This window comes from Pan paniscus, chromosome 3, assembly GCF_029289425.2.
Source record: "Pan paniscus chromosome 3, NHGRI_mPanPan1-v2.0_pri, whole genome shotgun sequence".
Lineage (NCBI taxonomy): Eukaryota > Metazoa > Chordata > Mammalia > Primates > Hominidae > Pan > Pan paniscus.
Window position 1 is genome coordinate 149,469,669 of NC_073252.2, and position 24,937 is coordinate 149,494,605.

The window sequence follows — 24,937 nt, forward strand, 5'->3', positions numbered from 1 at the left end:
GAATCCAAAAATACTTGATTATGGCAACTTTGAAACCTTGCCATCCAAGCTGATTGAGGTTTCTGGTTTAGAGCAGATCTTGACAGAAGATGTTCATCCTTTACTATTTAGTGCCTCTCCAGCATAGTGGCCATGTTTTCCAAGCCAAACAGGGTACTTGGTTTGAATTGGATTTTTATGTTATTTCTAGGTTCAAAAGGTCATCTTTGATGTGGTTTAAACATAAAAATACTGAGGTTTCCATGTTATTTTAGTAGTTTATGGGCACAAAGGAACCAAGTCTGTGAAATTAGATCTCTGTTGGAAAATAAGGGATTAACTTTGGAAAATACAGAACTTGTATTTGTTTCTAGGTTAACTTTATGTTTGTCAGTATTTTGTTGTTCCAGGGATGGAATGGGTATCTTGCATTGAAGACCTCTAAGCCTCTGCATGGAAGAATTTTCCTCTTCGGAGGAACACAAGAGTGCTATAGAAATTCTTTGGCAGTAATTATCCATATATGCTCTCACACATTTAGACTTTCTTCTTCATTTATTTCCATCCTTTTCCTCAATGACCTATTGACATAAACATTTCCTGTCATTATTATAATAGTGATAATTATTATAATTACTATTTGTTCAGGAAATTTTATGTTATTATGATTAGCACACTTTAGTGTTACAGACATTAGTGATAGCTCTTTATTCATAATTGAGGATGAAAGCCACCTCAGAGAGCTGTTACGAGGATCTTACTGGTCACCACACACTACTTCTTCATATCACTTAGTACAGGTAAAGTTAAATCATTACATGTGCTATTGCTTGCTTAATGTCTTCTCCACAGTGGTATGCGTGCTTTCAGGTATGGCATATTATCACATGTGTTTTATTCACTGGGATATCTCCAATGCTTAACACAGTACCTAAGACTTAGGAGGCTGAAGAAACAACACACAAATGGAATGCTTGTTAAAGTGCCAACAGAGTGCTGGCACTTAGTACCTTCCCAGACAGTGGTTTGTAAGAGAATAATTGCTAACATTTGATCTAGCTCTTTACATATATTATGTAATATCCTCAGTTGTGCCCATAATTAAAATATGAGAGTTTTGAAACCATAAAGTTAATACATTTAAAGTTTAAAGCCATAAAGTTAATACATGCTTATTGTAAAAATAAAAAAGAGTCAATGCTGAATATGTAAAATGAGAAGCAAATGTTACTGTATTAGGTTTGAATTTCCAACCCCTAATTAAGATTCCTTAACTTGTGTCCATTGCAGACAATTTGTCTCAGGGCTATATAGCAACTAGGGAGAACAAAGATGGATTTTTTTCCTTCTTAATTAATTTTCTCCCTGTTCTCCGTCTGTTTTTTGTTTGTTTGCTTTTTTTTATCATTTAGAATGAATAGGGTTAGGGACGGAGCAGGCCAGGGAAGGTGAACAGCTTCTCCTCTGGCTCTTGGCTCCTTATGTGGTTGATGAAGAAAGGAGCCATTTCATGAGTGGCAGGACAGGAAATCAGAAGCACATGAACAAAGAAGTCTAGAACTGGATGTTTCTTGAGGGGTTCCTGGTGAGAGCAGTCATATCCTATTTCCTATATTTCCCCCTTTGGTATGGGGAGTGATACCGAGAAGTCTGGGCTCAAGTCCACTGGAGGGACTCCTGTCTGTGTTTCCTATACTCCATGTCCACTGCCTTGACATGAGCATTATTTTTTTAAATTCTTTATTTATTTTTATTGTATTTTTATTATACTTTAAGTTCTGGGATTCACATGCAGAATGTGCAGGTTTGTTACATATGTATACACGTGCCATGGTGGTTTGCTGCACCCATCAACTCGTCATCTACATTAGGTATTTCTCCTAATGCTATCCCTCCCCTAGCCCCCGACCCCCTGACAGGCCCCAGTGTGTGATGTTCCCCTTTCTGTGTCCATGTGTTCTCGTTGTTCAACTCCCACTTATGAGTGAGAACATGCGGTGTTTGGTTTTCTGTTCCTGTGTTAGTTTGCTGAGAATGATGGTTTCCAGCTTCATCCATGTCCCTGCAAAGGAATGAACTCATCCTTTTTTATGGCTGCATATTCCATGGTGTATTCCATGGTGTATTCCATGGTGTATATGTGCCACATTTTCTTTAGTCTATAATTGGTGGGCATTTGGGTTGGTTCCAAGTCTTTGCTATTGTTAATAGTGCTGTAATATATATATACGTATGCATGTGTCTTTATAGTAGAATGATTTATAATCCTTTGGGTATATACCCAGTAATGGGATTGCTGGGTCAAATGGTATTTCTGGTTCTAGATCCTTGAGGAATTGCCACACTGTCTTCTATAATGGTTGAAGTAATTTACACTCCCGCCAACAGTATAAAAGTGCTCCTATTTCTCCACATCCTCTCCAGCATCTGTTGTTTCCAGACTTTTTTTTTTTTTTTTTTGAGACGGAGTCTCGCTCTGTCGCCCAGGCTGGAATGCAGTGGTGAGATCTCGGCTCACTGCAAACTCTGCCTCCCAGGTTCATGCGATTCTCCTGCCTCAGCCTCCCGAGTAGCTGGGACCACAGGCGCCCGCCACCATGCCTGGCTAATTTTTTGTATTTTTAGTAGAGATGGGGTTTCACTGTGTTAGCCAGGATGGTCTCAATCTCCTGACCTCGTGATCCACCCGCCTCAGCCTCCCAAAGTGCTGAGATTACAGGCGTGAGCCACCGCGCCCGGCTGTTCCCTGACTTTTTAATGATTGCCATTCTAACTGGCGTGACATGGTATCTCATTGTGGTTTTGATTTGCATTTCTCTAATGACCAATGATGGTGAGCTTTTTTTCATATGTTTGTTGGCTGCATAAATGTCTTCTTTTGAGAAATGTCTGTTCATAATCTTTGCCCACTTTTTGGTGGGCTTTTTTCTTGTAAATTTGTTTAAGTTCCTTATAGATTCTGGATGTTAGCCCTTTGTCAGATGGATAGATTGCAAAATTTTTCTCCCATTCTGTAGGTTGCGTGTTCACTCTGATGCTAGTTTCTTTTGCTGTGCAGAAGTTCTTTGGTTTAATTAGATCCCATTTATCAATTTTGGCTTTTGTTGCCATTGCTTTTGATGTTTTAGTCCTGGAGTCTTTGCCCATGTCTGTGTCCTGAATGGTATTGCCTAGGTTTTCTTCTAGGGTTTTTATGGTTTTAGGTCTTACATTTAACTCTTTAATCCATCGTGAGTTAATTTTTGTATAAGGTGTAAGGGAGGGGTCCAGTTTCAGTTTTCTGCATATGGCTAGCCAGTTTTCCCAGCACCATTTATTAAATAGGGAATCCTTTCCCCATTGCTTGTTTTAGTTAGGTTTGTCGAAGATTAGGTGGTTGTAGATGTGTAGCATTATTTCTGAGGTCTCTGTTATGTTCCACTGGTCTATATATCTGTTTTGGTACCAGTACCCTGCTGCTTTTGTTACTGTAGCCTTGTAGTATAGTTTGAAGTCAGGTAGTGTGATGCCTCCAGCTTTGTTCTTTTTGCTTAGGATTGTCTTGGCTAAACAAGCTCTTTTTTGGTTCCATATGAAATTTAAAGTAGTTTTTTCTAATTCTGTGAAGAAAGTCAATAGTAGCTTGATGGGGATAGCATTGAATCTATAAATTACTTTGGGCAGTATGGCCATTTTCACGATATTGATGCTTCCTATCCATGAGCATAGAATGTTTTTCCATTTGTTTGTGTCCTCTCTTATTTCCTTGAGCAGTGGTTTGTAGTTCTCCTTGAAGAGGTCCTTCACATCCCTTGTAACTTGTATTCCTAGATATTTTATTTTTTTTGTAGCAATTGTGAGTGGGAGTTCACTCATAATTTGGTTCTCTGTTTTTCTATTATTTATGTATAGGAATGCTCATGATTTTGCACATTAATTTTGTATTCTGAGACTGCTGAAGTTGCTTATCAGTTTAAGGAGATTTTTGGCTGAGATGATGGGGTTTTCTAAATATACAATCAGGTCATCTGCAAACAGAGACAATTTGACTTCCTCTCTTCCTGTTTGAATACCCTTTATTTCTTTCTCTTGCCTGATTGCCCTGGCCAGAACTTCCACTATGATGTTGAATAGGAGTGGTGAGAGAGGGCATCCTTGTCTTGTGCCAGTTTTCAAAGAGAATGCTTCCAGCTTTTTCCCATTCAGTATGATATTGGCTGTGGGTTTGTCATAAATAGCTCTTATTATTTTGAGATACATTCCATCAGTACTTAGTTTATTGAGAGTTTTTAGTGTGAAGGGGTGTTGAATTTTATCGAAGGCCTTTTCTGCATCTATTGAGATAATCATGTGGTTTTTGTAATTGGTTCTGTTTATGCGATGGATTAGGTTTATTGATTTGCATATGTTGAACCAGCCTTGCATCCCAGGGATGAAGCTGACTTGATCGTGGTGGATAAGCTTTTTGATGTGCTGCTGGATTTGGCATTGCCAGATTGATGTTCATCAGGGACATTGGTCTGAAATTTTCTTTTTTTGTTGTGTCTCTGCCAGGTTTTGTTATCAGGATGATGCTGGCTTCACAAAATGAGTTAGGGAGGAGTCCCTCTTTTTCTGTTGTTTGGAATAGTTTCAGAAGGAATGGTACCAGCTCATCTTTTTACCTCTGGTAGAATTTGGCTGTGAATTTGTCTGGTCCTGGGCTTTTTTTTGGTTGGTAGGCATTAGTTAACTTGTTATTGGTCTATTCAGGGATTTGACTACTTCCTGGTTTAGTCTTGGGAGGGTGTATGTGTCCAGGAATTTATCCATTTCTTCTAGATTTTCTAGTTTATTTGCGTAGAGATGTTTATAGTATTCTCTTATTGTAGTTTGTATTTCTGTGGGATGAGTGGTGATATCCCCTTTGTCTTTTTTTTTTTTTTTTTAAGATGGAATCTCGCTCTGTCGCACAGGCTGGAGTGCAGTGGTGCGATCTCGGCTCACTGCAAGCTCCGACTCCTGGGTTCACGTCATTCTGCCTCAGCCTCCCGAGTAGCTGGGACTACAGGCGCCCACCACCATGCCTGGCTAATTTTTTGTATTTTTAGTAGAGACAGGGTTTCACCGTGTTAGCCAGTATGGTCTCGATCTCCTGACCTCGTGATCCGCCCGCCTTGGCCTCCCAAAGTGCTGGGATTACAGGTGTGAGCCACCGCGCCCAGCCACCTTTGTCATTTTTTATTGTGTCTATTTGATTCTTCTCTCTTTTCTTTTTTATTAGCCTGGCTAGCAGTCTATCTATTTTGTTAATCTTTTCAAAAAACCAGCTTCTGGATTCATTGATTTTTTGAAGAGTTTTTCATGTCTCTATGTCCTTCAGTTCTGCTCTGATCTTAGGTGTTTCTTGTCTTCTGCTAGCTTTTGAATTTGTTTGCTCTTGCTTCTCTAGTTCTTTTCATTGTGACGTTAGGGTGTCAGTTTTAGATCTTTCCCACCTTTTCCTGTGGGCATTTAGTATTATAAATTTCCCTCTGAACACTGCTTTAGCTGTGTCCCAGAGATTTTGGTATGTTGTGTCTTTATTCCCATTGGTTTCAAAGAACTTATTTAATTCTGCCTTAATTTCATTATTTACCCAGTAGTTATTCAGGAGCAGGTTGTTCAGTTTCCATGTAGTTGTGTGGTTTTGAGTAAGTTTCTTAATCCTGAGTTCTAATTTGATTGCACTGTGGTTGGTCTGAGAGACTGTTTGTTATGATTTCCGTTCTTTTGCATTTGCTGAGGAGTGTTTTACTTCCAATTGTGTGGTCAGTTTTAGAATATGTGTGGTGCTGAGAAGAATGTATATTCTGTTGATTTGGGGTGGAGAATCCTGTAGATGTCTATTAGGTCTGCTTGGTCCAGAGCTGAGTTGAAGTCCGTCCTGAATATCTTTGTTAATTTTCTGTCTCATTGATCTGTCTAATATTGACAGTGGGGTGTTAAAGTCTCCCGCTATTATTGTGTGGGAGTCTAAGTCTGTTTGTAGGTGTCTAAGAACTTGTTTTGTGAATCTGGGTACTACTTTATTGGGTGCATATATATTTAGGATAGTTAGCTCTTCTTGTTGCATTGATCCCTTTACCATTATGTAATGCCCTTCTTTGTCTCTTTTCATCTTTGTTGGTTTAAAGTATGTTTTATCAGAGACTAGGATTGCAACACTGCTTTTTTTTGCTTTCCATTTGCTTGGTAAATATTCCTCCATCCCTTTATTTTGAGCCTATGTATGTCTTTGCACATGAGATGGGTCTCCTGAATACAGCACACTGATGGGTCTTAACCCTTTATCCAATTTGCAAGTCTGTGTCTTTTAATTGGGGGCATTTAGCCCATTTACATTTAAGGTTAATATTTGTTATGTGTGAATTTGATCCTGTCATTATGATGCTAGCTGGTTATTTTGCCCATTAGTTGATGCAGTTTCTTCATAGTGTCAATGGTCTTTATAATTTGGTATGTTTCTGCAGTGGCTGGTTTTGGTTTTTCTTTCTTATGTTTAGTGCTTCCTTCAGGAGCTCTTGTAAGGCAGGCCTGGTGGTGACAAAATCTCTCCGCATTTGCTTGTCTGTAAAGGATTTTATTTCTCCTTCACTTAGGAAGCTTAGTTTGGCTGGATATGAAATTCTGGCTTGAAAATTCTCTTCTTTAAGAATGTTGAATGTTGGCCCCCAGTCTCCTCTGGCTTGTGGGTTTCTGCAGAGAGATCCCCTGTTAGTCTGATGGGCATCCCTTTGTGGGTAGCTTGACCTTTCTCTCTGGCTGCCCTTAACATTTTTTTCCTTCATTTCAACCTTGGTGAATCTGACAATTATGTGTCTTGGGGTTGCTCTTCTCGAGATGTATCTTTGTAGTGTTCTCTGTATTTTCTGAATTTGAATGTTGGCCTGTCTTGCTAGGCTGGGGATGTTCACCTGGATAATATCCTGAAGAGTGTTTTCCAAGTTGGCTTCATTATCCCCGTCACTTTCAGGTACACCAATTAAACATAGGTTTGGTCTTTTCACATAGTCTCATATTTCTTGGAGGCTTTATTCATTCCTTTTCATTCTTTTTTTCTCTAATCTTGTATTCATGCTTTATTTCATTAAGTTGATCTTCAGTCTCTGATATCCTTTCTTCCACTTGATTGATGCGGCTATTGATGCTTGTGTATGCTTCATGAAGTGCTCGTGTTGTGTTTTTCAGCTCCATCAGGTCATTTACATTCTTTTCTAAACTGGTTATTCTAGGTAGCAATTCCTCTACCCTTTTTTCAAGGTTCTTAGCTTTCTTGCATTGGGTTAAAACATGCTTCTTTAGCTCGCAGGAGTTTGTTATTACCCACCTTCTGAAGCCTACTTCTGTCAATTTGTCAAACTCATTCTCCGTCCAGTTTTGTTCCCTTGCTGGCGAGGTGTTGTGATCCTTTGGAGGAGAAGAGGCATTCTGGTTTTTGGATTTTCAGCCTTTTTTGTGCCGATTTTTCTTCATCTTTGTGGATTTATCTACCTTTGGTCTTTGATGTTGGTGACCTTCGGATGGGGTTTTTGAGTGGACGTCCTTTTTGTTGATGTTGATGCCATTCCTTTCTGTTTGTTAGTTTTCCTTCTAACAGTCAGGCCCCTCTGCTGCAGGTCTGCTGGAGTTTGCTGGAGGTCCTCTCCAGACCCTGTTTGCCTAGGTATCACTAGTGGAGGCTGCAGAACAGCAAAGATTGCTGCCTATTCCTTCCTCTGGAAGCTTCGTCCCAGAGGGTCACCCGCCAGATGCCAGCTGGAGCTCTCCTGTATGAGGTGTCTGTCGACCCCTGCTGGGAGGTGTCTCCCTGTCAGGGGGCACAGGGGTCAGGGACCCACTTGAGGAGGCAGTCTGTCCCTTGGCAGAGCTCGAGTGCTGTGCTGGGAGATCCGCTGCTCTCTTGAGAGCTGGCAGGCAGGAATGTTTAAGTCTGCTGAGGCTGTGCCCATAGCTGCCCCTTTCCCCAGGTGCTCTTTCCCAGGGAGATGGGAGTTTTATCTCTAAGCCCCTGACTGGGGCTGCTGCCTTTCTTTCAGAGATGCCCAGCCCAGAGAGGAGTAATCTAGAGAGACAGTCTGGCTACAGCAGATTTGCTGAGCTGCGGAGGGCTCTGTCCAGTTCGAACTTCCAGGTGACTTTGTTTATACTGTGAGGGGAAAACTGCCTACTCAAGCCTCAGTAATGGTGGATGCCCCTCCCTGCACCAAGCTCGAGTGTCCCAGGTCGACTTCAGACTGTTGTGCGGGCTGCGAGAATTTCAAGCCAGTGGATCTTAGCTTGCTGGCCTCCATGGGGGTGGGATCTGCTGAGCTAGATCACTTGGTTCCCTGGCTTCAGCCCTGCTTTTAGGGGAGTGAATGGTTCTGTCTCACTGGCCTTCCAGGCACCACTGGGGTATTAAAAAAAAAAAAAACAAAAACTCTTGCAGCTAGCTCAGTGTCTGCCCAAATGGCCGGCCAGTTTTGTGCTGGAAACCCAGGGCCTTGGTGGTGTAGGCACCTGATGGAATCTCCTGGTCTGCGGGTTGTGGACTGTGGGAAATGTGTAGTATCTGGGCTGGAATGCACTGTTCCTCACGGCACAGTCCCTCACGGTTTCCCTTGGCTAGGGGAGCGAGTTCCCCAACTCCTCAAGCTTCCCGGTGAGGCAATGCCCCACCCTGCTTTGGCTTGCCGTCGGTAGGCTGCACCCACTGTCTAACCAGTCCCAATGAGATGAACCAGGTGCCTCAATGGGAAATGCAGAAATCACCCACCTTCTGCATTGATCTTGCTGGGTGCTGCAGACTGGAGTAGTTCCTATTTTGCTATCTTGCCAGCCACCTCTAGTTATTCTATGAGGCTTATTTAGTATCCTAAATAAATTTTCTTTGTGCATTCTCTCAGCCACCAACTTATGCATAACATTTTAGTTACCTGCCATCAGCATAGGCAGTTTACAGAGGTGAACCTATTCTTTCTGTCTCATAAATAATATGAATAATTTCATGCTTAAACAATATTTCTGCAGCATTTCTGAACCAGAGATTTCTGATTTTTTAAGGGGCTGCATAGTTTTCTATAGTGTGAATAGGTTCACACTTCCTTATTCACAACGTAAACTTTAAAAGCTCTGGAAACTGAATGTTTTCTTACAATTCACTTGGTTCACAACCTAACTTTTGATGAACTCATTTGGTATTGAACCCTACTTGAACCACCTCGAGGCTATTTACTTTTAACTCACTTGTGTTAATATTTGTATGTTTCGTAGAAAAAACAGTAATGTATTTGATTATAAGGTGCTGCCCCCAGCCCCACTGGGGGAGGTTCTGTCAAATACGGCATATGTACATTACTTTTCTTAAAGTTTTGCATTCCAAAATGCACATGGTCTCCAGGGTTTGGGATAAGGGATTGGAAGCCTATTTTGGACATATGGGAAAGGATAAATTTTTAATTTAAGGTCAAAATCATACTTTGTAAAAAAGTCAAATTAAATAAAATGATACTATGTTAACATAGGTAATATAGGAATTAGATCCAGCTGTAGATACGGATATGATTTTGTGCAAAACTGGTTATTTATGACTTCAGATAAATGGGACAGCCCTTATTCAACAAGAGCTAGTTTTGTTGTCTCTGTATGTTTAATTTGTCAAAGCTAAATTTTCAAGGCTGAATATTCATTGGTATAGTTCTATTAGTCTGGGTTCTCAGAGAAGCAGATGCCAAGATAGGATTAAATGTGCAAGGATTTATTTGGGGAAATGCCTGTGTGAGAGAAAATAGGAGCAAGATGGGGGAAGGCTGGGAGAGCTTTCAGACTGCAACACCAATCTGACCCCAAGTGATGAGAGAGGCAGAGAAGGCTGGCTGGAAGTGTCCTAGACTGTTGAAAAGTCTGAGAAAGGCTATTAGAGGCCTGCATCTCTCAGGAACAGGCCTGCCTTAGTATGCTTACTATACTCAGTGCTTCCAGTCACTGGCTGGGAACAACCTGTAGGAAGTGTAGCCTCAGAGCAAATGTGGAGAAGATTCCAGAGTTTAGCAGCAGGGGCCCCAGCTCAGTAATGCTCCCTGTAGTTGGAAGTCTGCAAGGTGCATTTCCAAGGCCACTAGCATGGTAGATGGATTTCCATGGTTTTTCTGATTATAGATGTGTACAAGATGGTTATATATATTTGCTTATGATAGAGACCTCTTTCCTGGTGTACAGAATATTCAGGAGTTCAAATGGACTCCTAATGCATGGGGGCATTTCGGTCAGGATTAGCTTGACAGAGGAGCTTATAGTAGCAGTCATGATGATTATGCTGTAGTCACAAACAGCACTGAAATCTCAGGGGCTGAAATAACAGATGTTTGTCTCTTGTTCACACTGCATCGTTGCAGTGCATCATCACTGCATCTTTGCATTGCATCATCACTGCATCTTGATTGTGGGTTGAGCAATTTGTAGCTAGCTTTTCTCCATGTTATCCTCACTCAGGGATCCAAGTTGATAGAGCCTCCACTATTCGGAACTGATATCACTGGTCTCAAGGTGATGTCAGGGAGAAGAGAACCTTGTGAATGGCCCACTGGCTCTTGAAGCTTTTATCTGGAAGTAACACATATCATTTCTATTGACATTTCATTGTCTAAAGCAAAGCAAGTCACTAGGCCACATCTGACCTCAGGGGGAAGTGCAGTTCTGCCATTTTTTCAGAAGCAGAGAAGTCTAGAATATGATTATCAGCCCTAATGTTTGTCATATGTTATGTATTTAGTCAGGGCCCCAGAAGGAATAGATGGCATTCAGACTGGGTAGTGAGGGGAGCTTAGTAAGTGGACTAGTTACAACAGTGTGTTGTTTCAGTGATCTAGCACTGTATAATAAACTATTCTCAAACTTAGTGACTTAAAACAGCCATTGGTTATTAGTATAAATCATGATTCTCTGGTTCAGGAATGCAGTCAGAACATGGTGGGGACAGCTTATCACTGCACTGTGATGTCAGGGGCCTCAGCAGGCTGGGGCCTGAACAGGTTGGGGCTGATTAGATCTCTCTCTCTCTCCTTCTTTCCCTCCTTCCACACAGCCTCTCCACAGGGCTGCTTGGGCATCTTCACAGCATGGCAGCCTCCGGTAATTGGATTCCTGTACTGATTGAACTCCAAGGACTCCGAGAGTGAGTGTGCCAAAGAGGCAAAAGATAGAAGCTGCTAGTCTCCTAAGGCTGGGGAACCTGGAAGAGTATCCCTTATGCCATATTTCATTGTTCATAGTCACACAGAGACCACTCACTTTCAAGGGGAGAGGACAAAGACCCCACCTCTTTATAGTAGCAGTATTAAAGAATTTGTGGCCATATTCTGGGCAGGTTTACCACAGTTGCCACCCCTAAGTCTGAATGTGCTGTAAAGGGTCAAAGAGACATATGTGGAGAGGCCCACCTGATAAGAGCCATGAACTTCAGTCATGGGTTACAACCTGCCTGAGGCAACCCTTCAGAGGGGAGTCAGGGGAATAAATAGCTAAGTTTCCTTCTTCTTCCTTCCAGTCTCCTGCTGGAACCCCATTGGGTGAACCCAAGTGGAAAGCATATGGAAGGGAACCATGGGAAAAAGGTCCACACAGGTCTACTGGGGCATAGGGCAAGATGGAAAAGATGGAGAGTAGATTTAGAGGGGCCGTTGGAAGCCATCAGCATGCTCATTTACCAGTATCAGCATCTTAGAGCAATAATTGGAAGGTAGATATGGTTCCTGTAGAGTGTGTTTGGGTTTAATGCATAAGTAAATTGCAGCTTAAAATTTTCTAGAAACACATTAGTGAATCTACTTTTTATAGCTTATAGTTACTGCCTCATTCTGTTTATTGATCCTTGTCCTCTGGAACCTAAAATCAGAGTTGGACTCCAATGTGACGGGTAGAAATGCTAACAACATACTAGATATGAATAAGTGAAGGAATATCTGAAGCATAGGTAGCCATCACCAAATCAGGCTTATTATTACATGAATTTATACAGAGTCAGGGTGTGCAGTGGAAAAGCATTAGACTGTGAGTCAGAGATCTGGGTTCTAGTCCTGGCTCTTTTGTTTACTACTGCTGTGTGAACTTGTGCAAAGCTTCCAACCTCCTTGAGTCACATTTTATATTAGTCCATTTTCATGCTGCTGATAAAGACATACCTGAGACTGGGAAGAAAAAGAAGTTTAATGGACTCACAGTTTTACATGGGTGGGGAGGCCTCACAATCATGGTGGAAGGCAAGCAGGAGCAAGTTACATCTTACATGGATGGCGGCAGGCATAGAGAGAGAGCTTGTGCAGGGAAACTCCTATTTATAAAACCATCAGATCTCATGAGACTTATTCAATGTCACCAGAACAGCATGGGAAAGACCCGCCCCCATGATTCATTTACCTCCCACTGTGTCCTTCCCACGATATGTGGGAATTGTGGGAGCTACAATTCAAGATGAGATTTGGGCAAATCATATCACATTTCCATAGCTGTACAATGAGGATAGTAGACCTCCTCTTTCCTCCTTACAGGGTATGAAAATCAAATATAAGTGTGTTCTGAAAAATCATATATGGTTATATGCAAAGGTATTATCATAACTATTGCAGGACAGATTCTGCCATCTCATATGCAGTAAAAGGATAATATTGTTTGTTCAAAGACCATTTAGTCAGTGTGCACCAGGTGCAAAGTACTGCCAGACTCCATGGGGAAATGAAGGTGGCTGAAAAACTCTGTCATCTCCATGGAGTTTATAATCTGGGACCCAGGAGACTGACATGTTAATTTAAGCAAGAAAAACTAAGTGCTGTGACAGAGAAAGTAGCCAGGGTGGGTGGGGAGGGAGAGAGTGACATTGTGCCGAACCTTGAAGGTGAGCAGGTAGGGAGGGTGTGGAGGAGTGTGTTTGGATGAAAGTACGCCAGGAGAGCTGTGATGTCCAAAAGAGGTGAGGGACCACGAGGACTGAGAAAAGACCCTAATGTGATTTGTAAGGCAGGTGAACATTGATATCCATAGTAAGCAGTGCAGAGGGAGTCAGATAAGGGGCTCAGGAACCATCTGGTGGTGACAAAATAACGCCGCTTAGTGTGGACTGGCATTCTGGGTAGTGTGGTGATGAACAGAAGAAAACAGGCAGGGGATTCAAGAGAAGGGAAAGGTGTGGAGAAAAAGACAGACACAAGTGATTCAAGATTTAAGAGATAAGGGATTGTCCTGCTCTCTAGCTATAAAACCTTTCTACACTACCTAAAAGAGATGACTGCTTCTCCCTTAAGGACTACACCCAGCTTTTTCCTCACCAGGCTAATAAATGCACTTAGCATTTGCTTAAAAATATTGGGATTGTGGCCGGTCGCGGTGGCTCACACCTGTAATCCCAGCACTTTGGGAGGCCAAGGTGGGCGGATCACGAGGTCGGGAGTTAGAGACCAGCCTGGCCAATATGGTGAAACCTTGTTTCTACTAAAAAATACAAAAAATTAGCTAGGTGTGGTGGCATGTGCCTGTAGTCCCAGCTACTCAGGAGGCTGAGGCAGGAGAATTGTTTGAACCTGGGAGGTGGAGGTTGCGGTGAGCCGAAATCGCACCACTGCACTCCAGCTTGGGCGACAGAGCGAGACTCCGTCTGAAAAAAAAAAAAAAGAGATTGTAAAGAATCACTTTATTGACAACCCCTGGGGCTTCTGACTTCCTGGACCCGGGTTTCCTCTTTTCCCCCTTTGATGCCACACTCTGAACTCTCTTAGTTCTCCTTAGGGTCTGTCTGCTCTGCTGACTGGATGTTGTCTTTCCCTAAATGTGGGCATGCCTCAGGGACTATTCCTGCACTGCTTGACCCTCATGATCGCTATCCTCGCTCTGCACAGGTGGCCTAAAAAGCGCTGGGGCTGAGTATTTTACCACTGGCTAGATCTCTTCATCTCAGTGACCTGTTGCTTCCTCAAACTTAAAATGTCAGGAGGCAAACTCATAATGTCTTTCTCCCGAGGCTAGCTTAATTCATCCTCTGCATACCTTCTTTTTGTGAATAATATCACTTTTCCCACTTACCTGGCATAGAACTCTTAATCATCCTTGAATTTTTTCTCTTAATCTTCCCAAATATAGTGCCAACCTTTTCCTGCAAGGTTCTTGAGTCTGTTTTTTTGTTTCTTCTCCCAATAGTGTCACTCTGGGTCTTCATCTCCACATATCTTGACCAGGGTTAGTTTTCACTTCTGGTCTCATTACTGCAACTTCTTTCTTCAGATTATCTCACACATAACTGCTGGATTAAATTTTCTAAACATATCATCCTTCCTCTGAAACCTTAAGTGGCTCCACTTCCTACAATGTTCTTGGTCTACATGTTGTGTCACAGCCCTGACTCTGTACCATCCTCATTCTTGGTACAAGGCCTATCTCCTATACTCAGTCCGTTTTCTCTGCTTGGAACATTCTCTTCCTTCCTCCTCTGTGGTCAAGACTTACTCTTTCTTCAAGGACCAGCCTAAATCCCACAGCCTCCTGCAGCTGTCCCTTACGTTGGAGGTTCTAGTCTTCTCTGTTCCCTAGAGTTGGCGGCTCTCGGTGCCCATGTTATTCCGAGCACGTGCTCCTTTATATTGTTAGGTGATTTTGCATTTGACCTTGCTTCCCTGCTCTTTCCTGAAACCCCTGGAAGGGCCTGCATCTGTGGTTCCCAAACAGTGCACCAAGGAGCCCTGGGGCTTTTCAAATAATTCACAGGGGTACTAGGAGATATTTTCAGTTTGTGAGGGAAACACAGTGACATCTGTTGGACACCACATGAACTAACAGCTCAAAATAATTTGCAGTTTTGGCATGAAATCATATTCATTACTTTCAATTTGGTCTTACCAATTTAAAAATGAGTTTTTGGGCCGGGCATGGTGGCTCACGCCTGTAATCCCAGCACTTCGGGAGACCGAGGAGGGCACATCACCTGAGGTCAGAAGTTTGAGACCAGCTTGGCCAACACAGTGAAACCCTGTCTCTACTAAAGATACAAAAATTAGCTGGGCATGGTGGTGGGCGCCTGTAGACCCAGCTACTCAGGAGGCTGCGGCAAGAGAATTGCTTGAACCCAGGAGGCGGAGGTTGCAGTGAGCTGAGATCGCGCCACTGTACTCCAGCCTGGGCGACAGAGTGAGACTCCATCTCACAAAATAATAATAATAATAATAATAATAATAAATAAATAAATAAAAATGAGTTTTTGGTGGGTTCTGTGTTTAAGAACAAGTATCATATAAAAATTGATGTGGAACAGGAAATGAGGTTTGTAGCAGACAAAAACAAGTGAAGCAGTCTAATTGGTTTTGTCATTAGCTTGGGAAAATCTCCATCCAGATATGTTGTTTCAGGGTCCTGGGCTGGTGGGAGACCCGTAGAGAGTTGGCAGTTGCAGCCAAAGATGGCTTCAGTGCTTGTCCTGGATCTGGCAGGATTAGAAAGAGGGGACTGTTAGGTTGTTTGGATGGGAAAAGGTTGTATAAGTAGCACCTCAGGCTCAGTCATATTATTTCTGTCAAATGTCTTGTGAACTAGGGTAGGGTAGTCTTTTGTTTAGTGGGTTGTTTTGCTCCTTTTTAAAAATAGATTGTTACCAAATTATGGCAAAAGTTTGGGACTATCTCTGGTGGATAGAGGTAGAGACATCGAGGTGAATGTGCTGAAGTAAGAGGTAGATGGAAGGGAAGATAATTACATACCATCCCTTCTGCAGGCAGCTCACAGGCATTCGCAATGATAACTGTGACCTCAAAGAAAGCCTGCACCTTTGGTTTTTGCAAAGAGCAGCCAGCTGTGTTTCATTCAACAAATTATTCCATTCAAGAGCACTTGGAAAGACAGAAGCAAAAAGTCTACCAGAAAAACTGATTTTTCCACCATCTCTTGTGTGGTGAAACCATGCTTGAACAACATACATGGGTAGAATAATTTCAGCCATTTCCTTAAAGGCATGTGTGCTGGGTTCATATAAGCCGCCGTGGAGCCCATTTGTTTTACAAGCTTGTCTTCCAAACACGCACATACGTATTCATGATCTGCATCCTGCAAGCTCAATAATTCATGGCTTATTGACTTAGGTTGATGGATGGAAGTTTTTTGGGGACTAGAGAAGTAAAGATGGAAATTTTGAGAGGCTGAGAGCAGCCACACTTGTGAGTTGCCTACTTGCTGTAAGTGTGTGTGTGGGCAGGCAGGCTGGAACTCCGATAGAGCCCAGTTTGGCTCTTACTGGCTAGGCGTATTTTGGACTTTTATGCCCAGTGAAAATAGTGACTGAAGATTTTAAGAGCAATTAAGTACCATCTTCAAATTATTATCACCATTATAAAATATTAATGGGCTATAATTGGGTGCCGAGTTTGCAGGAGGATACACTGATCGCTTATGTCATAGTGAGGAGTGGGCAGGACAGCATGCTCTTCAACCATTATTTAATTTCATTTCTCCTGTCCGTTCTTCCTCGTGCCTCTCTAGTCTGGGAGATAGTAGCGGGGGTTCTGGAGTAGGAGAAGGGTAGACACAAGTCCTCTTACTTGTTCTCTGGCAGACTTCCCGTTGGATTTTTGGATGCTTCAGCAGGTCTCTGCTCTTTGTCATTTGTCATCTGTGCCACTTCCTGAGGAAAAACGTCTTGAAGTTTTATGCCTGGTTTCCTATAATGCTGTGGAATTTCACTGATCATGTCATTCCTTTCAGTGGAAAATGGGAAGAAGGAATCAAAAGCACGGAATGTAAGATGCCACCTTGGCTTTGGAATTTTTAGATTTTGTTTTTTAAATTTGGTGGTTCTTTGCTAAGTCTTTTGTAGCTTCCCTTGACTTAGTTGAGCCCCAAACGAGGCACCATCTCTGGGGTGAACCAAACTAAAAGATACAGAGGAATACTTTTTTTGATCTCTGCATTTCATATTTCTACTTATATATTTCAATAATTTGCAGAAAACCCCACAAAACATTGTCAACCTTATTGACCCATGGTTTTTAATCACTGAAGGCTCCTGAACATTGTCTTGTTCTATTTTTGCTAGCTGCTTATTCCTCTTCTTGTAATAATCTTGAGCTGTATTTGTTCATGTGGAACTTTGCCTGTTTCTTACCATGCTTAGAGTAAACCAGTGACTTAGATTCTGTTCTCCACTGCGCTGAAAGCATACCTATGTGCCCACCTCAGCCCACAGACTGCTGGTCTGGTAAGAAGTTAGGGGGATTCCAACAGTGTCCTGCAGAAATGAGGTGGTTCTTCTTAGAAGGTGCTGCTATTGTCTCCACAGCTTTACAGGCAGGCGCTGGTTCCGGGACAGACAGGTATTCCATTTAGAGCCACCCAACAGTTGGGGAAGTTGGGGATTCTTAAACTTGGCAGGGAAGCTCAATGCCCCTGGTGCCATCTCACACTTACACCCTTATCAGATGCTGTCCGAGATCCAGTTGTAACCAAGGGAGCCATAATTAAGGAGCCTGGCTCAGCTGGGATAGGAGTGGTGGAGCCCAAGCAATCATTCTGTCTACTCAGTTCCCCTGGACTTAAACAGAAGAGTACCGTGGAAGCAGAGGGCCAGATGTAACCATCACTATAATCAGTCAGTAAACGCAATTGAACGAGGTAATTAAAAGGCCCAGTCCTGTTGTGGGCCTGCAACTAGGTAACATGGAGTGACGGTAGCACTATTAAATCTGGATTGAAAAAATCATATTAAGCAGGCCAGTTTTAGACAGACTAAATTAATAATTTCTCTATCCAGTGAGAGCCAGCTATTAAGTAGATCTAGAAAATTTTAGTGACAAGTGTAAGAGGCTTTGACTTGGAAATTCTTGATTCATTGAAAACTAAAAGTGTGTACCATCTAATATATTCAATTAATGCATTATATTCAACTGATACAATTTTGGGAAGCTGCCTAGCTTGACAGTTCAAGAAATGGGTTTTGAGTTAGCAAGACCTTGGTTTGAGTCTAGTTCTTTGCTACTTTATGTGCCTGTGGCAGGTATTCTCATTGGTGTATATGTATAATCTAGGGATAATAATACCTACCTTATCGGGCTTTTGTAAAGACTAAGTAAGATTATGCATTTAAAGTGCTTATCATTGTCTCTGGCTAAATACATACTACCTATTATTACTTATTTATGTAACCACCTGAATCTCTAAAGTGAGACATCCTTCACATGACACTGTGTTATGGTAGCCAGTAAATTTTATACCATTTTTGGTCACTATAGTGTTTTGATTTTAGATAATATGCTTGTTGCTCCTTAACATACTTCTACATTATTTCACAGCCAGCATCACTTTTGATTTTCTTTTTCTTTTTTCATTTCTTTTTCTTTCTTTCTTTTTTTTTTTTTTTTGAGATGGCGTCTCGCTCTGTTGCCCAGGCTGAAGTGCAGGGGCATGATCTCGGTTCACTGCAACCTCTGCCTCCCAGATTCAAGCAATTCTCCTGCCTCAGCCTCCCAAGTAGCTGGGATTACAAGCGCATGCCACAATGCCCAGTAAATTTTTGTATTTTTAGTGAAGACAGAGTTTCACCATGTTGGCCAGGCTGGTCTCAAACTCCTGACCTCAAGTGATCCACCCACCTCAGCCTCCCAAAGTGCTGGGATTGCAGGCATGAGGCACCACGCCCGACCCCTAACTTTTGATTTTCTCTTATTTCTCTCAGAATGTGGTATCAACTCAGTTGCTTATATAATTGTTTTCCTATTTATTCTAATTCTCAGTGTCACATGTTCTCAAACTTGAATGTGCAGCTAGTTACTGGGGAACGTCTTCATTGCAAACTCCTGGGTTCCGGAGATTCTGCTTTAATAGGTAGGAGGGTTGAGGCCCAGGAATTTGCACATGAGCCGGCACCCAGGTGCTCCAGTGACCACACTTGGAGGAGCACTGATCTATGCCCTTGTGCCGGCACTTCTGCTATTAATGCTCCTTCGCTGAACTAGGATTCAGAAGACAGGGGTTCTAGTTATGTGTGCTGTCAAGGGTCTTAACCCAGTTAAGGATTCAATTTTGTCTTCTATGGTAATCCCCACCTTGTCAGCCTCCCAAGACTGTGGTGGACATCAGATGAGAAGGTAGATAAAAGCACTTTGGTGAAGCCTTTTCCAAATGAGCAAGGTATTAAAGTGGAGATAAGGAATCTCAAAATATTTCATATAACTTAAGACTTAGTAGTAGTATCTAAAGGCGAGTAGTGAAAGGAGATTGTTGGGTTCTTAAATATTAGGGGTTCCAAGAATGTGTTTCGGCCTCTAGTGTGTGAGTAGTGTTTGATTGAGCGAGGTACCTCCCATTGTTCAGGATGCTGGCCAAGTGGCATTATTTATTACTATGAAATCAACCCTGCTCTCCTGTGTGGTGCTATTAAGATATGTGGACAGTGATTTCGATACCATAAAACTTCTTTCAAATGGAAATGTTATCAGCTTGGGATGGCAATACTGGCCACTCAGTGATGTCATGTATATCACAGAATACTATAAGATACCACTGTTCTACCTCTGACCCAGTCCTGCCAAATGCCTTGGTGCTATGGGCAGGAGGGAAAAGAGTGCTCCTTATAATTTGAAGTTACGTAATAAAGATGTGATGGGAAGATTTTCTTCAGCTGAGTATAACCATTATTACTTTTTTTCACTTCCCATTTTCTAGGTTATTAAGTGGAAATGACATACCCAGACATTTAGATCTATATACAAATATGCTTTCTCTTCATCCACATGTAGAAAAACCTACAAGAATCCATTATTTATCCCAGAGCTATACTGTGGACCAACTGTGGAACATAAAGAAATGACAGATGTTTATGGTGGAAAGCCTCTGAGAATGTGGAAATATAATAGAAGCAATTGGAACATTTGCTTCTTTTTTTTTAAAGAATATCTGTAATTACTATCTGAAGTCTTGTGCTGAGTTTCCAGTGTAGTTAAGCACTGTGTCTTTGAATGTTTTGTAGACAAGGAGGCTCCCTGTAAGGCACGTGGCATGTGTTCAGCTGATACCTGGGCATATTGTTATGTGACTGGAAGACCAGATCTTTCCTCTCATTTTGCATGATCACACAACAAGTAGTGAACTAATTGGCCATAGGATCTATATCACCTTGGCCTACAGCCAACTTCATAGTATCTTGAGGCACCCCATCACTTTAATGCTGTATCTAATGCTGTGCCAAAGAAAACACAAAAAACCCCAAAAAACTAAAATAAATAAAAATGCTGTCTTAAGTAAGTAAACTTAAAATAGAGAGCAAAGAGGAAGGCACATTTATTCATTGACATGAACCTAGATGTAGTGGTATCTAGTGAGTAAGTTCTTTGTGAAGGATTTAATATGATGTGGATTTTAGAGTCAGACTACCAGGATTGGTTTCCCAGCTCTGCCACTTGCTAGCTCTGTGCCTTTGGTAGAGTACTTAATCTTTCTGAGCCATGTTCTTCATTTGTAAAATAGGGGCAATAATAATAATGCTTGACCTTATAGGACTGGTGAAGAGTAAATGAGTTGATACTTTAAAATGGTGCCTGGAACAATATGTATGAGTTAACTCTTATTACTGTTTTTGTTTTTATTGTTATATACTTGTTGGGAAAATAATAGATTTAGATGACTAAACAGCTCTTTTGTTCCCACTCCATGCCACCCCACAATGCCACCATCTAATGGATCTAAGAAGAGGCTCTGTGTATATCATCTTTCCACTGTAATTTATCAAATTTGGCATATTGCCAGGAGGAAACAGGTAGAGAATAGTAGAAATCAGGTTTATTAGGAGAAATAACTCAGAGATGTAGACTTGGTAGAACCCAACCATTTGAATCTTTTCCTAGGCTAATCCCAAAGCTCCTTCTACCTCCTTCTCTGTAGACTCACTTCTCCAGCTATTCTGGGCCATTTGCTATACCCTGAGTGTGATTCCAGACTTCTAGTTAAATGCCCATGCTTATGCCTTTCCTCCACTTGGGATGCCAACAATATTTAGCATCTATTCCAACTACATTTATCCAAATCTTCTCATCCTCCAGTGTCCAGACTGCATGCCACCTCCCAGATTCTTCCTGATCAGTGCAGGCATAGGCAATAACTCTTCACTTCTCTAGAGTTTGCTGGCATCACCCAAGTGGGACTTGAAGATTACCTGGTATGATCATTATGGATTTGTTATGTTGTACCTCTCATACCAGGTGGTAAACACCATGAGAGTAGGGAACCATACACATTTGTTTATTCATTTATTCATTGAACAAATGTTATAATATATAGCAGCATTTATAGTACATTGCCAAGTATGTAATAGGTATTATGACATCTCTTGAATAAATGAACATGTGACTGTAGATATGGTAACTAGGTAGGAGCCTGTGTGTGTGTATGTATGTGTGTGTGTGTATGTAGCTATGAGAGAGAAAGCTAATGAGAACTGTAGTGGTCAGGTTAGGTTGATGAACTGATGTTTAGCTAGCATTGTGAGGTGGCATGGAGTGGGAGAAAAATGAGGCACTTGCACAGGGGTGGGTTGTGGTGTTTAGGATTGGCTAGAGATGGCTGTTGCTTGGTACCCTGTAGGTGCTCTATGTAAGCAACTCTTAAATGTCGTGGAAGTCCAAAAGAGAACCAGAGTTGAGACAGATACTGCTGGAGAAATTTAAAGGAAGATATAGATATTTTATGAAAAATGAACCAAAAAATATTTCTGAAGAATGAGTGATGGCTCCAAGAATGATGTTTGAAATGTGCTCTCTATATGTAGAAATGAAATTGTATAAGGGCGTCAAACTTTTCTGTACTGTTTTTCATTTGAGTTGCTTATGAGATATCGAGGTAAAATAATTGGCAATATATCATTGCTGTGGTTATTTATCAAGACATCAAACTTTCTGACTAAGCATGTGTAATATTTATATTTATATTAAATGCTTTAATACAACTAGTAGATTTTAACCATCCAGTTTTTTTCTTTGAAGATAGCATTCTGTTTGTCTGAAATTAGAATCCATTTCAGTTTCATGGAGGAGCAAAGGTGAGGCACTCATCTGTCTCTTATGTCCTTTTTGCCTGACACAGTGTTAGCCCAATGCTTGGCACCAGTAGGTGCTCTACGTATAAGGGTTTTTCAGTAAATGAATTAATAATATATCAGTTTTTCTCTAAATGAATTAATAACATCTCAGTTTTAAAAACTTCACAGATTGGATGGATTGATTTCATGAAACATGTCCTTTGTGTTTAAGATTCTTGCCAAATCTAAGTGGAGAGATTAAATTGGAGATAGAAAAATGATTGTTATGTACATTTGTAGAACTTTAGTACTAGACATAATTCCAGAGATTATCTAGTTCCAGTTCCTCATTTTTCAGACAAAGGCATTGAGGACCAGAGAGGTTAAGTGACTTGCTTATGCTCACATCATGTCAAGCTTGGACCTAACCCAGATCTCCAGATCTCCAGGCTTCAGTATCATCTCTTTCCATTAGGCACCTTGGAAGTAAATCTTAGTTTCATTATTCCTTTCATGGCCTAGGTTTAACTCCTGAGCTCCCAAAGAAGAATTTAGGAAAAATTTTATTATGTTTTTGTTAATTGCAAAATAGAAAGATTTCTGAGACAGCAACTCCCCTTCCTCTCAAGGCTCCTGTGCAATGCATGGGCTGCTTGGGGGTACCCATATGTTTATGTTTTTGTTTTTATTTTTGTTTTGAGATGGAGTCTCGCTCCGTTGCTCAGGCTGGATTGCAGTGGCACAATCTCGGCTCACTGCAACCTCCGCCTTCCGGGTTCATGCAATTCTTCTGCCTCAGCCTCCCAAGTAGCTGAGATTACAAGTGTGCACCACTACGCCTGGCTAACTTTTTGTGTTTTTAGTAGAAATGAGGTTTCACCTTGTTGACCAGGCTGGTCTCAAACTCCTCACCTCAAATGATATGCCCATCTCGGCCTCCCAAAGTGTTGGGATTACAGGCGTGAGCCACCGCACTCAGTCTCCCATATTAATTTTTAAATGTCCTTTCCTCCTGTTAAGTCTGCTGGAAAAAGAGAGCTTGCACCATCTAGTGGATCTAAGAAGAGGCTCTCAGGCTTAAATTTTGGGTGGCCTTACTTTAAAAAGAAGAAAGGAACAATATTTTTATTTAATGAATCTGCACATTCTCACATGGAATCCTTTTTATCATGAGAGTGGCAGTAGCAGCACAGAATGAAGTTAGGGTCACTTTGTATTTCATATGGCTAGAGACGCGACACCTTACTGACCGTGCTTCTTTTTAGTGGTGGAAGGCAGGTCACAAAGTGGGTAACTGGATTTAACTGATTTAACTGGATCAGGAAAGGCATGAGCATGGGTATTTTTAGGTAACTCTCCAGGTGATTCTAACAGAGAACCAGGGCTGAGAACCACTGCTGTATTACAATCTTGGTTTTTCAACCAGTGCTTGGATTCTTGTACTCATTAATTTAAAACACTGGCTCTTCTGTAATGGATCTTTCCATCCTAGTTGGGAATTAGTCAAATCCTATTATTCCTGGGAAACCCGCTAGTGCTCATTTGGACAATTAACTTATTCAAGAATGTACAGCATTCTACTATCCAATGGATAATGAAGTTTTAGAAGCTTTCAAATTACTCCTTTGTTTTCCTTCAATGGAGATTTTAAATCTTTTTACATGCTCTGGAAAATATTTATCTCCTGTGGCAGGTGGTAGAAGACAATATCTGTCAAGCGGGATAACTTGATGACTGAATGGGCAGTGCAGGCCGAGGGCTCTCATCACTGACATTGCCCTGTGATCTGAAATGCCCGTTAACCTCCTGGGCTTGAATTTTCTTTGAAGAGTGTGCTTGGTCATCTTTATATTTACAGAGTACTGCTCAGCAAAAAACTAGGTTACAAAAAAAAGCTTTTGTTACTCCATCAGTGAAATATCTTAAGTGGCACCTTAGCACCTGTGTAGTGTAGTTGTACTTGATGGTCATAATGACCAGGAGGCTTTGTGATAGTGGTCCACAGCCTGGTGCACATCAGAAGCAACAAGGGATGCCTGGCACTAGACCTGGAGATAATTATTTAACTGGATCAGGATAGGGCGTGAGCATGGGTATTTTTAACTAACTCCCCAGGTGATTCTAACATGGAACCTGGGTTGAGAACCACTGCCACAAGATATTCTTAAAAATGTTTTTGCAGGCTGGATGCGGTGGCTCATGCTTGTAATCCCAGCACTTTGGGAGGCCGAGGTGGGTGGATCACCTGAGGTCGGGAGTTTGAGACCAGCCTGGTTAATATGGTGAAACCCTGTCCCTACTAAAAATACAAAACTTAGCCGGGTGTGGTGGCCCACGCCTGTAGTCTGAGCTACTCGGGAGGATGAGGCACGAGAATCACTTGAACATAGAAGGCGGAGGTTGCCGTGAGCTGAGATTGCGCCATTGCACTCTAGCCTGGGTGGCAGAGCAAGATTCCATCTCAAAAAAAAAAAAAAAAAAAGTTTTATAAGGCCAGGCACGCTGGCTCATGCCTCTAAACCCAGCACTTTGGGAGGCCAAGGCAGGAGGATTGCTTGAGCCGAGGAGTTTAAGACCATCCTGGGCAACATGATGAAACCCTGTCTCTACAAAAGATACAAAAATCACCCAGGTGTGGTGGCATGCACCTGTAGTCCCAGCTACTCGGGAGGCTGACGTGAGAGATTTGCTTGACCCTGGGACGTCGAGGCTACAGTAAGCGGTGATCACGCCACTGTACTCCAGTCTGAGCCACGGTGTGAGACTCTGTCTCAAAAAAAAAAAAAAAGTTTTGTGAACCTTGAATTTCAAATCAAGTTTGGCAGTCTGGTGTATATTTTCTGGCTTTTAAATTATTTGAATCTTGGAGATCCATATTTGATAACCAGTATTCTCCTGGGGCCCAGGGAGCAGGAATTGCACTGTTTTGTGATTAGAGTAATGAAG

General features: G+C 41.8%; 1 protein-coding gene across 5 annotated transcripts in view; it reads left to right on the forward strand.

Annotated features, from left to right (window-relative positions):
- FHIP1A (FHF complex subunit HOOK interacting protein 1A) overlaps positions 1-24,937 on the forward strand; it is a 258,783-nt gene that overhangs the window by 177,958 nt on the left and 55,888 nt on the right. The gene's annotated exons all lie outside the window — the stretch shown is intronic.